A 12,695-nucleotide genomic window follows, 5' to 3' on the forward strand; every position below is an offset into this window, starting at 1 on the left:
GTTGTATGGTTAGGTACGCTATATAAATATCCTATAATGATAAAAAATAATTGCTTCGTGATACTGTCAAAGATGTACAATTTTGAGATGGTTTCTATTGACTGGTGTAAAAGGAAATTGGTAATTACGGCATATGTTTTGTTATTTATTGGTTTCACACTCATAGATTCCTGGGTAACTGTGTAGTTTCAACATGGGAATCAACATCAGGTAAAATGGCAGTATGATTAATATGATAATAGCAATATCGTCCCTAGTTGTTTGCCAGTGATCACTTCAGCTGGACATCCTGAATGTATGACCATCATAAAACAGTTGGTTTTGATTAAATGTTATGTTATACGTGTTCAGTCTAAATAACTTCCGGATAATTCTATGCTGTTACTGCAACTCAGCTTGTAAAATAGGATGGTAATACATTCCTGACAAGTAATCATTGACAAACCACAATGTTATCACAATTGTTTAGCATTGTTCAACACAACATTGTTCACCAAAATATGTCACTTTCACATGACAGTGCAAAATATTTGTTGCTGCAGTGAAAATCTGGAATGTCGGACCAGATTTCACTTTCATATCATGATGTACACTTTTTGTCGTTGCAGTGACCATCTCGAACGTTGGAACAGATTTGGTGTGGTCCGATGACCATGGGCTAGACATGAGGGGACACTGTTCATTCACATTCTCTGTGGGTTTTTGCGGAGCTTTCAGACTGGAGCTGTACCCTGACAAAAGTCTCAGTCTACCCAAATACGAGATCTTCATCGATCGTGACAGCTTTCAAAGGTATAAAGTTGGAATTAAGAAATATTGTGATCCCGAGCGTCTTTTGTGCACCAATAATGGCATGGGCACCAGTGGTCACGAGAGCACACCACTTGTCACCTGTGCTGGTTCCACGTGGACACCATTCTGGATATCTTGGAATGAGGCAACGGTGAGGCTGGGCAAGGGTGAGACAGTGGGAACCTTCGTATTGAAAGAGGTCAATGATCCCGAGTTCAAGCATATCGACTATGTGAAGATGGGAGCTGACGATATGAACACAAATGCGAATTTCAGATTTGGTAAGTAAAACTGAAATCACTTAACAAGGGAGAGGGGGTTGACTAATAAGGAGTGCAGACGCGACGATATGTTTAGCGATAAGTGAAAGAAGTTCTTTTGTTCAGATACTGACAGAATGGAATCCTGTCTTTGTGGATGGTAGTGACCCTTATACGTGACACAATGTTGGACTAGAAAACAGATGTTTGCAATGATTAATCAGTTAATAGAAGAACTCTGGATAACAGTGTCATGGACCCCAAGAAAACACGGGCCGTTATCGAGATATTCCGATTACGTTTATTTTTCATTGTTTTAATGGGTTTAGGAGACGTCGAGTAATATGTCAACAGTTAAGGGGACTTAGGAGCGTGTCAGGCCTTCCGAACCATGAAACAAATATCAGTGTATGCAGTGGAAATGCAGAGGCATTTTTTTCACTTTAGAACTTCGAACTGGCAGACCTGATAACCCAGACATGACCTGCCGAGAGGACGGTGAGTATGTTACCAACATGGAATATCTGTTTGGTTGGTAGTGATGTATGAGGTCTTTGAGACATTGTGGTATCGAGGATCGTTTAGGGCGGAACAGGTGACTTTTATAGGACTATAGGTATGGGACTTTGTTCCGTTTATGTGGGGGGCTTTAATACTGGCGGGAGGTGCTGGTGCGGCTTCGTTCTTTTTACACGTGCAGCTACTTCGCGACGTTGCGAAAACGTTGTGTGTCAGATGGACAGCTTTGAGACTTCCGTTTTTGTGGCAGCTCCGATTGCTGAGTAGTTGAGGTATACTGGCGATGTGCTTACACGTTACGGTGAAATTTACATTGTTTCTAGAACACAAATAGATGCTACATCATGACAACAATATATAATTTTAGTGTTTTCTCTCCAATGTCAGCTATGCCATTACATTGAACTGGACTATGTTCATGCTATACTTTAGCGACAACTACTGCAGTGGTACCTACCTCGACAGATGGTCCCGTAAAACATGGAGCAGCCATTCCTGCAACCGGAAAACCTCCGACAGATGGTCCTGTAAAAGCTAATGAAGCAATAACTCCAGGTATTATAACTAAGAAAGATTGCCAGGCAACACGTGTAGAAAGTGCAGCTACGGATTCGGGTCAAATCCAACTAGTGGAATCTTTTTTGTGTAATCAAGTGTATAGAAGTGGCCGTGGTATTAAATGACCTCCGACGGACTTACGATAATAACTGTCATTTGTAATGCGCTTGATTTGATCATGCTCTGAGTGCAAACGCAAGGAAATGGGTACCGAGGAAAAGAAAATAATGTCTTTGGGCGAGCTTTAAAACTTCAGAGAGTTGAAGCAAATGTAATGTCTATAATGAGAAGATACTTGAAATCAGCTGAATGTTTGATGGATCTATGTCCGGAAGTTTTTAGTAGATATGGAGGTACAACAAGAAGTGATTGATCGGCAGATCTGAGGTTCCTGTGTGGGACTCAGTGTGAGACAAGGGCTTAGAGATAGAGTGGAGCAGTTCCAAGTCTCGCTTTGTAGGTTACAGTTAAAATGGTAAACTCGAATAATTCTCTGACTCACAATCAGTAGAGAGACTACTATGCATACTGGATGCGGCTTGATAGTTTTATGTGTGTGAAAATCCTGGCAGCGGTGTTCTGCAGCTCCTTCAGTCTGAGAATTGTTTTAGCTGTGGTGTTTCCGGTGAGGAGGTAATGGATAGAACCGATGTTCCTCAGGTGCTGGTGGCAGACCTTCGATAGGTGGTTGATATGCTGTTCCATGGATAGATTCTCGTCTACAAACATGACTAAATGTCTAACACTATGCGAAACATGCGAATTTCTGGAGCAATAAACATGCGTTCAATTTTTGCACCATTTAGCTGTAGCATGTTCTTAGACATCCAGCGTTTAATATCTTTCACATACGTCTCCACCCTGGCAGAGACCTCAGTCTGACTCTGGGCTTCACTGGTGAAGTTATTTATGAAATGAGAGTGGGCAGCATAAAACTGATGGGCAAAATTCTGGTCATTGGTGAGAGAGTCGAGTTGCTTGGTATAAATGGTGAACATGAGTGGCCCAAGGACAGAGCCTTGGAGTCTTCCACACTTCAATACAGTATCAAAGTTGTGATTAGGTCCGAGTCACCATGGATGACTGATGATATCACTCATGCTAAACATGAACGCCGTCGTGCTGAGAGGGCATGGCGGAAAAGCGGACTCGGAATACACAGACAGATATTCAAGATGTGTCGTAACAGGGTGACGTCATTGTTGAAACAAAGGTTACAGAGAGCAAGGGTGATTCCAAACAACTGTTTTCCATTGTAAACAGTCTTACTGACACCAAAGGTAACTTGACAACCAGCAGATCAGAACAAGAGACCTTTGAACGTGCTGAAGCACTCTGTGATTTCTTCATTGAGAAAGTGAATAATATAGTTCTGGACATCGAATCACGATGCCCAGACAAAAATCCTCTGGAACACGACACAGGTTTCATGGGACAAAGTCTGGTCAACTTCAATTCTGTGACTGAAGACGAGCTTAGTAGAGTTACCCAGGCAGCCGCACCCAAATCCTGTTCACTCGATCCCGTTCCAACTTGGCTCTTCAAAGACTGCCTGCAATCAGTCATTTCTGCAACTTGTATTCTAGTTAATTTGTCTTTAAAGTCTGGCTCAGTTCCCGATGATTTCAAAAAGGCCATTGTCACACCAGTCCTTAAGAAGGCATCACTTGACCCTTATGATTTTAAAAACTTCCGCCTTGTGTCAAACCTATCCTTCGTTTCAAAAATCCTAGAGAAGGTTATCCTATCTCAACTCTCTAAACACATCATCGAACATGACTTGTCTGAGGTCTACCAATCGGCGTACAAGAAGAGCCATTCCACAGAAACAGCGCTAATATGTGTACAAAATGATATTCTCCGATCGCTAGACAGACAGGAAGTTGTTCTACTTGTACTGCTTGATCTGTCGGCAGCATTTGACTCTATAAACCACAGCATTCTTCTTTCTAGGTTACAATACACGTTCGGGGTCGACGAGCTTGCCCTCTCGTGGCTGAGGAGTTACCTTGCAGGCAGGTCAATGTGTGTAAATGTTGATGGATCATCCTCGTCGTTTAAACCTATCATACATGGTGTACCTCAGGGATCCGTGCTTGGACCGGCTCTATTTTCAATGTACATTCAACCTCTGGGATCCATTGTAAGAAAGCACCTGCTATTGTTCCATGGATACGCTGATGATCAACAGCTCTACCTCTCCATAAAACCAGCTAGCCTCTCCATCGGTGTATCCAGACTGGAACGTTGTATCACAGAGATACAGGAATGGGTGCTGTGTAACTCACTCAAGCTGAATGGTGACAAGACAGATTTCATTGTGATTGGGACTAAACAGCAGCTGTCCAAACTACCATCCATCAACTTAGAGGTCGACAAAGTCACGATAGAACCGTCTGCCCAAGTCAAGAACCTTGGTGTTATCTTCGACCATCTTATGTCCAGCAAGAAGCAATTTCTCAACATCGCCCGCTCAGCGAACTATCACCTCGCCAGCATAGGAAGAATCCGTAAATACATTGACTCTGATACAACAAAAACTCTCATCAACTCCTTTGTTACTTCTCGATTGGACTATTGCAATGCCCTGTTATCCGGTACTACTATCTCCAATCTCCAGCGCATTCAGAACAAGGCCGCCAGAGTTATCTCCCTCACCAAACCAACTGATCATATCACTCCAGTTATCAAACAGCTCCACTGGCTTCCGGTTCAGCAAAGGATTATCTTCAAGCAGCTCCTCCTCACGTACTCTGCAGTCTTTGTCCAGACCTCTCCCCGCTATCTGAAGGATCTCCTCACCACATACCAGCCTCAACGAACTCTTCGTTCATTCAACCAGTGTCTGCTTCACGTGCCATCCACAAGAACTAGGCTTGCCGAAAATGCGTTCTCTGTGTTCGCTCCGAAACTATGGAATATCCTGCCAACCAACATAAAGTCTGTTGACTCCATATCATCATTCAAACGACTCCTCAAGACCTACCTTTTCAGTTACTAACTCTTATATCTTCCTCCAACAACTTTATGATGCAGTTATTTCTCAGCGCCGTTGAGCAGGCTATGCCTGGAAACTAGGCGCTTTATAAATTAATTATTATTAATTATTTTCAGGTGCCATGGTGTTCTGTACACATCCAGACTAGGTTCTGTCCTGTTGATAGAAAACACACCACCTGAGGGCATTACCGTGGATACCTACCTGGGTAATCTATTTCCAATCTGTGAGAGGTTGAGTGATCTACATGCCACTTCAGGTTATCCACAAATCAGTTGATTGCTGTCTCTGTGCTATGGGATGATTTGTTGGTAGACTGGTACTGGTCCGTCAGTTCATGTTCAGTTAGATACGTCTCAATCTGACGCTCCATCCTCTTCTCCAGAGAATTCCTGTTAGGAATGAACCGTTAGAAATTTGACTGTAGCTTTAAAGCAGTTGGGATCAAGTGAAAGCTTCGTTTTTACTTACCTTCTTTCCTTTAATCTACACCCCCTTTCTGTACGACTAAAGTACCACTCTAACCAATGACGTGTATCCTCTATTTCCTGAGGTTCAGTAATGTCTCCAGTGCTGGAATTTCATTTCACTAGGTGTTTATTAACAGTGTAAATTTTATTTACATCAGTACCCACAACTACAACGACAGAGGGAGGTGATCTTGATAGCCATGCACAAGCAAGTGAAACAGAAGTCAGGATGACCGGTGACAACTGTGACAGTAAAGGACGACCTGAGTCAGAAAATCGAAGAATGGTTTTCAAAAAAGTAGCCAACAACACAACACTTTCCCCGAGTAACCCCGATGTTGAGGACCTGGATTCGACAACATCCGGCAGCTGCGCCGAGCTGTGCACATCACGTCAGACTTGCGTGCTGTACAGCATCAGCATCACGGGCACCTGCAGGATCACCTCCACATGTCGGCCTGAAGTGGTGAGCGAGACTGGCTCAGTAGTTCTGTTCCTCAAGTATTGGGGATAATCCTTGGTCTAACTCGAAAACCAGTAAACCTAACATGCTCAATGAAACGTTGATCACAGTCAGACCAGCTCAGTGTCTTTTGCTAGCAGGAAGGAGTGCAACGAAGGGGACAGCCAGGTGTATTAGAAAGGATGGAGACGGGACAGTACAGGTTCTTGAACCAATAACTTTGTCGGCACATGTGCACCTGTTTCTCAAACACTACGGCTGTCCCTTAGCGATCTGTGCATTCCTCACTCGCAACAAATAGTGAACTGTGTCAAATATTAATGCTATTTAACATTTTGATTTTTAGGGTGATCATTGGGTCGCCATGATATAACTGGAACACTATTCATCACAAGCCATGGACCTACTTATATATTTAGGGTGATCATTGGGTCGCCATGATATAACTGGAACACTATTCATCGCAAGCCAAGGACCTACTTATATGTTTAGGGTGATCATTGGGTCTCCATGATATAACTGGAACACTATTCATCACAAGCCGTTGACCTACTTATATATTTAGGGTGATCATTAGTTCGCCATGATATAACCGGAACACTATTTATTGCAAGCCATTGACCTACTTATATATTTAGGGTGATCATTGGGTCTCCATGATATAACTGGAACACTATTCATCACAGATAGTATGGTGATCTACCTTCAGTTGTTGGCAATCTATAGCCTGATTTCATGTTGTATTGTCCGAACAGTGATATTAGTTTTAACTTTCCACACTAGTTTTAATCCCAATTGTGATATTCTAGTTGTTTTACTGTCCTTCCTTGACAGGTTTTTATAGTATCCATATATTTCATTTCAGTATTTAACGTTCTCGTCACGATATGGCTGAGATATTGCCGATGTGACGTTAAATATTAACTTACTCACTATTCATCACAAGCCGTTGACCTACTTAGATGTTTAGGGTGATCATTGGGTCGCCATGATATAACTGGAACACTATTCATCGCAAGCCATGGACTTACTTATATATTTAGGGTGATCATTGGGTCGCCATGATATAACTGGAACACTATTCATCACAAGCCATTGACCTACTTATATGTTTAGGATGATCATTGGGTCGCTATGATATAACTGGAACACTATTCATCACAAGCCATTGACCTACTTATATATTTAGGGTGATCATTGGGTCACCATGATATAACTGGAACACCATTCATCACAAGTAATTGACCTACATATATTAACGCAATCATATCAATAACTTCGCACACAGAAATTTGTAAAGAATGGATTGAAATTTGGTAATTGACAGTAGTCATGAATTTCGATGGTAAAGATATTGTCAAAGACGAAATGCCGCACATCAATGCCCACGTGCACCGATCTGTTGTACATGCAAATGAGTTTTGGACCAGAATGTGTTTTCACGTGCCATTTGTCATGTGACTACATGAGACACGTGTATTTTGCGCGTGGTAGAGTGACAAACTGGGAAAACGAGTGCAAACAAGAATTGATACTGTGAAGTTCAATGTCAAATGTTCAGCGTGAACGTGCCGTTGCTATGCTACAAATGTGTATGTCTGTAGCTGAGTGTGATGGGATGCAGACGCGGGCGATCCATACTCTACGGACACGGTTGCAATTAACGGGCTCCACAGCTGATCGTCCCCGTCCTGCAAGAGCAAGTGTAACGTCACAAGCGGAAGACCTCTTTATTGTGTTACGCCACCTTTGGAATCGGTTTGTCACTGCAACGTCCACTAGTATTCAAACGTTCCAAGGTCGCATGTCTGCGCCAACCATACACTATTCGTCACAAGTCATTGACCTACTTATATACATGTATTTGGGGTGATCTGTGGTCGCCATGGTATAGCTGGAACACTATTTGTCACAAGTCAGTGACCTATTTATATATTTTTTATAATGGTTTGTCCGTTTGCATCACCGTCGTGGTAGTAGGTAGTAAATGTGTAAGATACTTACCACTTGATACGCACCCTACGTCAAACTCACAAACTGTGAAACACCTGTAATACACATGCACAAACTCCTCTGGTGAAACGATCAATTTGTGTGTAATGACTTCAATATTGTTCGATCTGTATCATTTCTCATAAGGTAAAACATTTTCAGACAAACCATGGTACAGTTAAGATGTAATTCTTAACATCAATGCCACCAATCTTGAAATGGATCTAGAATTTTTGGTATAAAGCAAAGTACTGCCCACTGCCCACTGCCCACTGCCCGCAACAGCATGCTTCGAATATTTCGAAGTAACGGTTTTGGTACACATTATCACACGTCTATATATTTAGATGTTTGCTTTTCTGAAATTTATACATAAGATGAAAGAAAAGATTAAGGACAAGTATGAACATTTATTTCACACCTTTACATGCTTTGTGCCCATGTCTTAGTGTAGTTCGTTGAAACCATGATAAAATTGTTTACACGTACACGTACACGTACACGTACACGTACACGTACACAGTATGCGTATATACGCCACATTTCAACTTGACTTTGCGAAACTTACTCTGTGTTATGATAGATTTTGATCTGAACATCGTTTCCATTTTAGCGCTTCTTGTAAAACGTTCATGAAGTTTAGTAATGAATAAAGCAGGTCAACTTCATACTTTTGCTGTGTACCAGATGCGCTGCAATGACAATGAGAATCTTCTATTACCAACCGGAGGGAATTTGTCATACATCTGAGAGTGCACCATTGATTATATATGAGATACATGACACATTTAGCAGCAAAAGACATGGCACATACATGCACATAGAACATAGAGTTCGCAGATGTAAAACAAAATCTAATAATCATTTAGGAGCCTAATACTAAATGGTACAAAGGAGTTTTTAAATCTGTTAATATTAAAACGTCGAATTGAGTGGATGCTAAAAGGGCATATTCAGGGAATAAAACGTGGGAATCCTCGGTGAAAACCCGTCTTGAAAGGCTTATTGCACGGCTTGTAGAAAGGGAAGGTAAATTATCAATTGTAACACCTGACATTTTCCTGGCCAATGAAACGATTCTATGAATGTAGGATTTACATCAAGAGTTCCCGACAAACATTGTATACAAAAAGGTAGAGCACTTTTAAGAAAACAACGGTAAATAATATCATAACATCTTTGGTAACATCAATAGAGCTTAACTTTCCCATATCATACCTTTCAGAAAAAGAAACCTGACATAATCTTTTGGAGTTTACTTACTGAGCGCATATGTACAGGAGAAAATACACCTCCGAGGTTTTGGTAGACAATGTAAAATAATCAGGGCTTTCTCTAACATTTATTTCTGTCAATGATGAGTAATTAGAAGGTAGATGATCATATAATGAAGCTATGTAACAGTAACAGAAGCGTGTGTAAAATCAATTTAAAGACAGTAACTATAAGTAGAGCATCTGCCTACGGATGTGAGATGCGTGTTTCCAATCCCTCTTCTGAAAACATTTGTATAGTGAGCTTAATCTTGAACGATATTTTTCAACTGAATTCAAACACTCATGTATCATTTGAATCTTGATGTTCATATAAAGTTAGGAAAAGTAAAACCTGGGAAGAGGTTTTTCTAGCGAAAAGTAAAACCTGTGCCTCTAAAACAAAACCTCAAATGCGATTATTCTGGGAAAACAAGAGATGACCTAATGTATAATGAGAAGTACACTTTAGGTTCATATGATAGATTCAAGATAAACATACTGTGTTGGGAAATTAGATGGATGTCAGGCAGAATTGATAATCAATAACCGACTTAAAATGAATAATTTAGAGACTATCAACTCTGCCTAACATTCATCTAATTTCTCAACACAATATGTTCATCTCTATTCAACCATAACCGAAATCGAACCCTTTCCTTCCTCGGAAGACGCTGCTCATCAGACATGGCGCGAGATGTGAAATGATCTCGTCCGTGAAGGGAGTGGTTGGTGCCGTTTGTATTTCTTAACATTTCCACTTGAGAAAAAAACAACACATTATGTCCAAAGAAAACAAACAACTTATCTTATGCACAGCGAGCAAGTGTTTAAATGTTGCAAGAGTTTGAAGTTTGAAGTGACAGTGGAAAATACGTGAACGACTGTCGAATCTGAACCCTGCAGAATCGAAGAATAGATCTTTATCTGATCGACCTTCCACCTATAACTCACCAAGACTGGGGTACGTAAGTCCCAAAACATTCGATGTAAATTTCAATCTGCCGATCTTTTAATCGTAGTATTTTTGTTATATTAATTTTGGCTAACATTCCTTGCAAATACAACTACGGTTCATGCAGGTAACAAATGTACTGTAAGTCCCCATGGTCCCTAGTATGGTAATCTATTGCCTGTTTTTATATTGTAATATCCATATAATGACATTAGTTTTAACATTCCATTGGCTTTAACGCTAATTGTGATGATCTAGTTGTTTTACAGGCCTTTGTCGACAGGTTTTTATAATACAGATAATTATAGTCCACTTCAGTGTTAAATGTTTTCGTCTAGATGTGGCTGAAATATTGCCGATGTGACGTTAAGAATTAACTCGCTCACTCACTCACCCATCCCCCCACTCCCTCACATGCGACGAAAGAGTGGCAGTGCTGCTTTGGTAAAGTTTGTGTACATGCGACTAATTTGTGATTCCTCGACTGGATTGTGGCCAAGCTGTTTTTCAAAGTGGGCGAACATAACAGTGACAGTCTTGTGAGGAAGATGGCAGATAGCAGAACTCTGTGGTGGTTCTATTTTTGACATGTATTTTGGGAAGGATGCAGCGTCACATGCAGAGTATGAGTGGCATAAATTTGGTGTTTAGCAAAGAAGCTATCTTGCACATATCCGGTTCTAAACGGAAATATTTATATCCTATTAACTAGTATGGAGTGTATTTTTACAACACTTTCTGATTTATATGTTAGATATTCTTTATGTTTGGGGCCGTGTATTGTAAACGAGTTTAAATATTTTGTAATAGACGGTACTATGATAGTGAAGATACCTGATAATTTTGCAGGAAAAATCATATAATTGTATTTTTCGAGTTTTAATAAATGTTTTCGATCACGTCTGTTGTGTTGATATTAGTCATGTTAGTGATCAAGCTGAAGTAGTGCGGCAGTGTTGTGTGTACGTGGGCTGTGAAGCACCGTGAAATCGGACGCATTGAAAACTTCCGAAGTGCTCGTGAAATGCCACGGTTGTTAACATGATCCGCCATCATGGTGGTCAAACGGAAGAAGTTCTCACAATAAGATTTGTTAATGCTCGGTGAAGCGGCCTTGAAATCAGATCAACGTCAACCCAGAATTGATGCCGACTGATAAACAAATAAGAACCTGGTATTTACTAGATCCATGGTAAAATGCTCAATTACAGTAATCAAAAACATGATTAGCCAGAAAGATTGGCTTTCCACGTCCAGATTGTGCACATTTCATTTCACTAGGTGTTTATTAACAGTGTAAATCTTATTTACATCAGTACCCACAACTACAACGACAGAGGGAGGTGATCTTGATAGCCATGCACAAGCAAGTGAAACAGACGTCAGGATGACCGGTGACAACTGTGACAGTAAAGGACGACCTGAGTCAGAAAATCGAAGAATGGTTTACGAAAAAGTAGCCAACAACACAACACTTTCCCCGAGTAACCCCGATGTTGAGGACGTGGATTCGACAACATCCGGCAGCTGTGCCGAGCTGTGCGCATCACGTCAGACTTGCGTGCTGTACAGCATCAGCATCACGGGCACCTGCAGGATCACCTCCGAATGTCGGCCTGAAGTGGTGAGCGAGACTGGCTCAGTAGTTCTGTTCCTCAAGTATTGGGGATAATCCTTGGTCTAACTCGAAAACCAGTAAACATAACATGCTCAATGAAACGTTGATCATAGTCAAATCATCAGACCAACTCAGTATCGCTTGTTAGCAGGGAGGAGTGCAACGAAAGGGACAGCCAGGTGTATTAGCAAGCACGGAGACGGGACAGCACAGGTTCACGAATCAATAACTTTGTCGGCACTTATGCACCTGTTTCTCAAACACCTGGCTGTCCCTTAGCGATCTCTGCATTCCTCACTCGCAACAAATAGTGAACTGTGTCAATATTTTAATGCGTCAATATTTTTATCAGCGTTTCGTTGAGCATGTTATGATTAATAGTTTTCGAGTTACACTGCATTTTATTGGTCCGCTTTTGAACCAAACGGACTGCAGCTGGAACACTATTCACCGCAAACCATGGACCTACTTATATGTTTAGGGTGATCACTGGATCGCTATGATATAACTGGAACACTATTCATCACAAGCCATTGACCTACTTATATGTTTAGGGTGATCATGACATCACAAGTAATTGACCTACAGATATTAACGCAGTCATATCAAAAGTTTCACACACAGAAATGTGTAAAGAATGAATTGAAATTTGTTAATTGACAGTAGGCATGAATTTCGATGATAAGACATTGTCAAAAACGACATGCCACACATCAGTGCCCACGTGCACCAATCTGTTGTACATGCAAATGAGTTTTGGACCAGAATGTGTTTTCACGTGCCACTTGTCATGTGACTACATAAGACACGTGTATTT

Source organism: Haliotis asinina, chromosome 12, assembly GCF_037392515.1.
Source record: "Haliotis asinina isolate JCU_RB_2024 chromosome 12, JCU_Hal_asi_v2, whole genome shotgun sequence".
NCBI lineage: Eukaryota > Metazoa > Mollusca > Gastropoda > Lepetellida > Haliotidae > Haliotis > Haliotis asinina.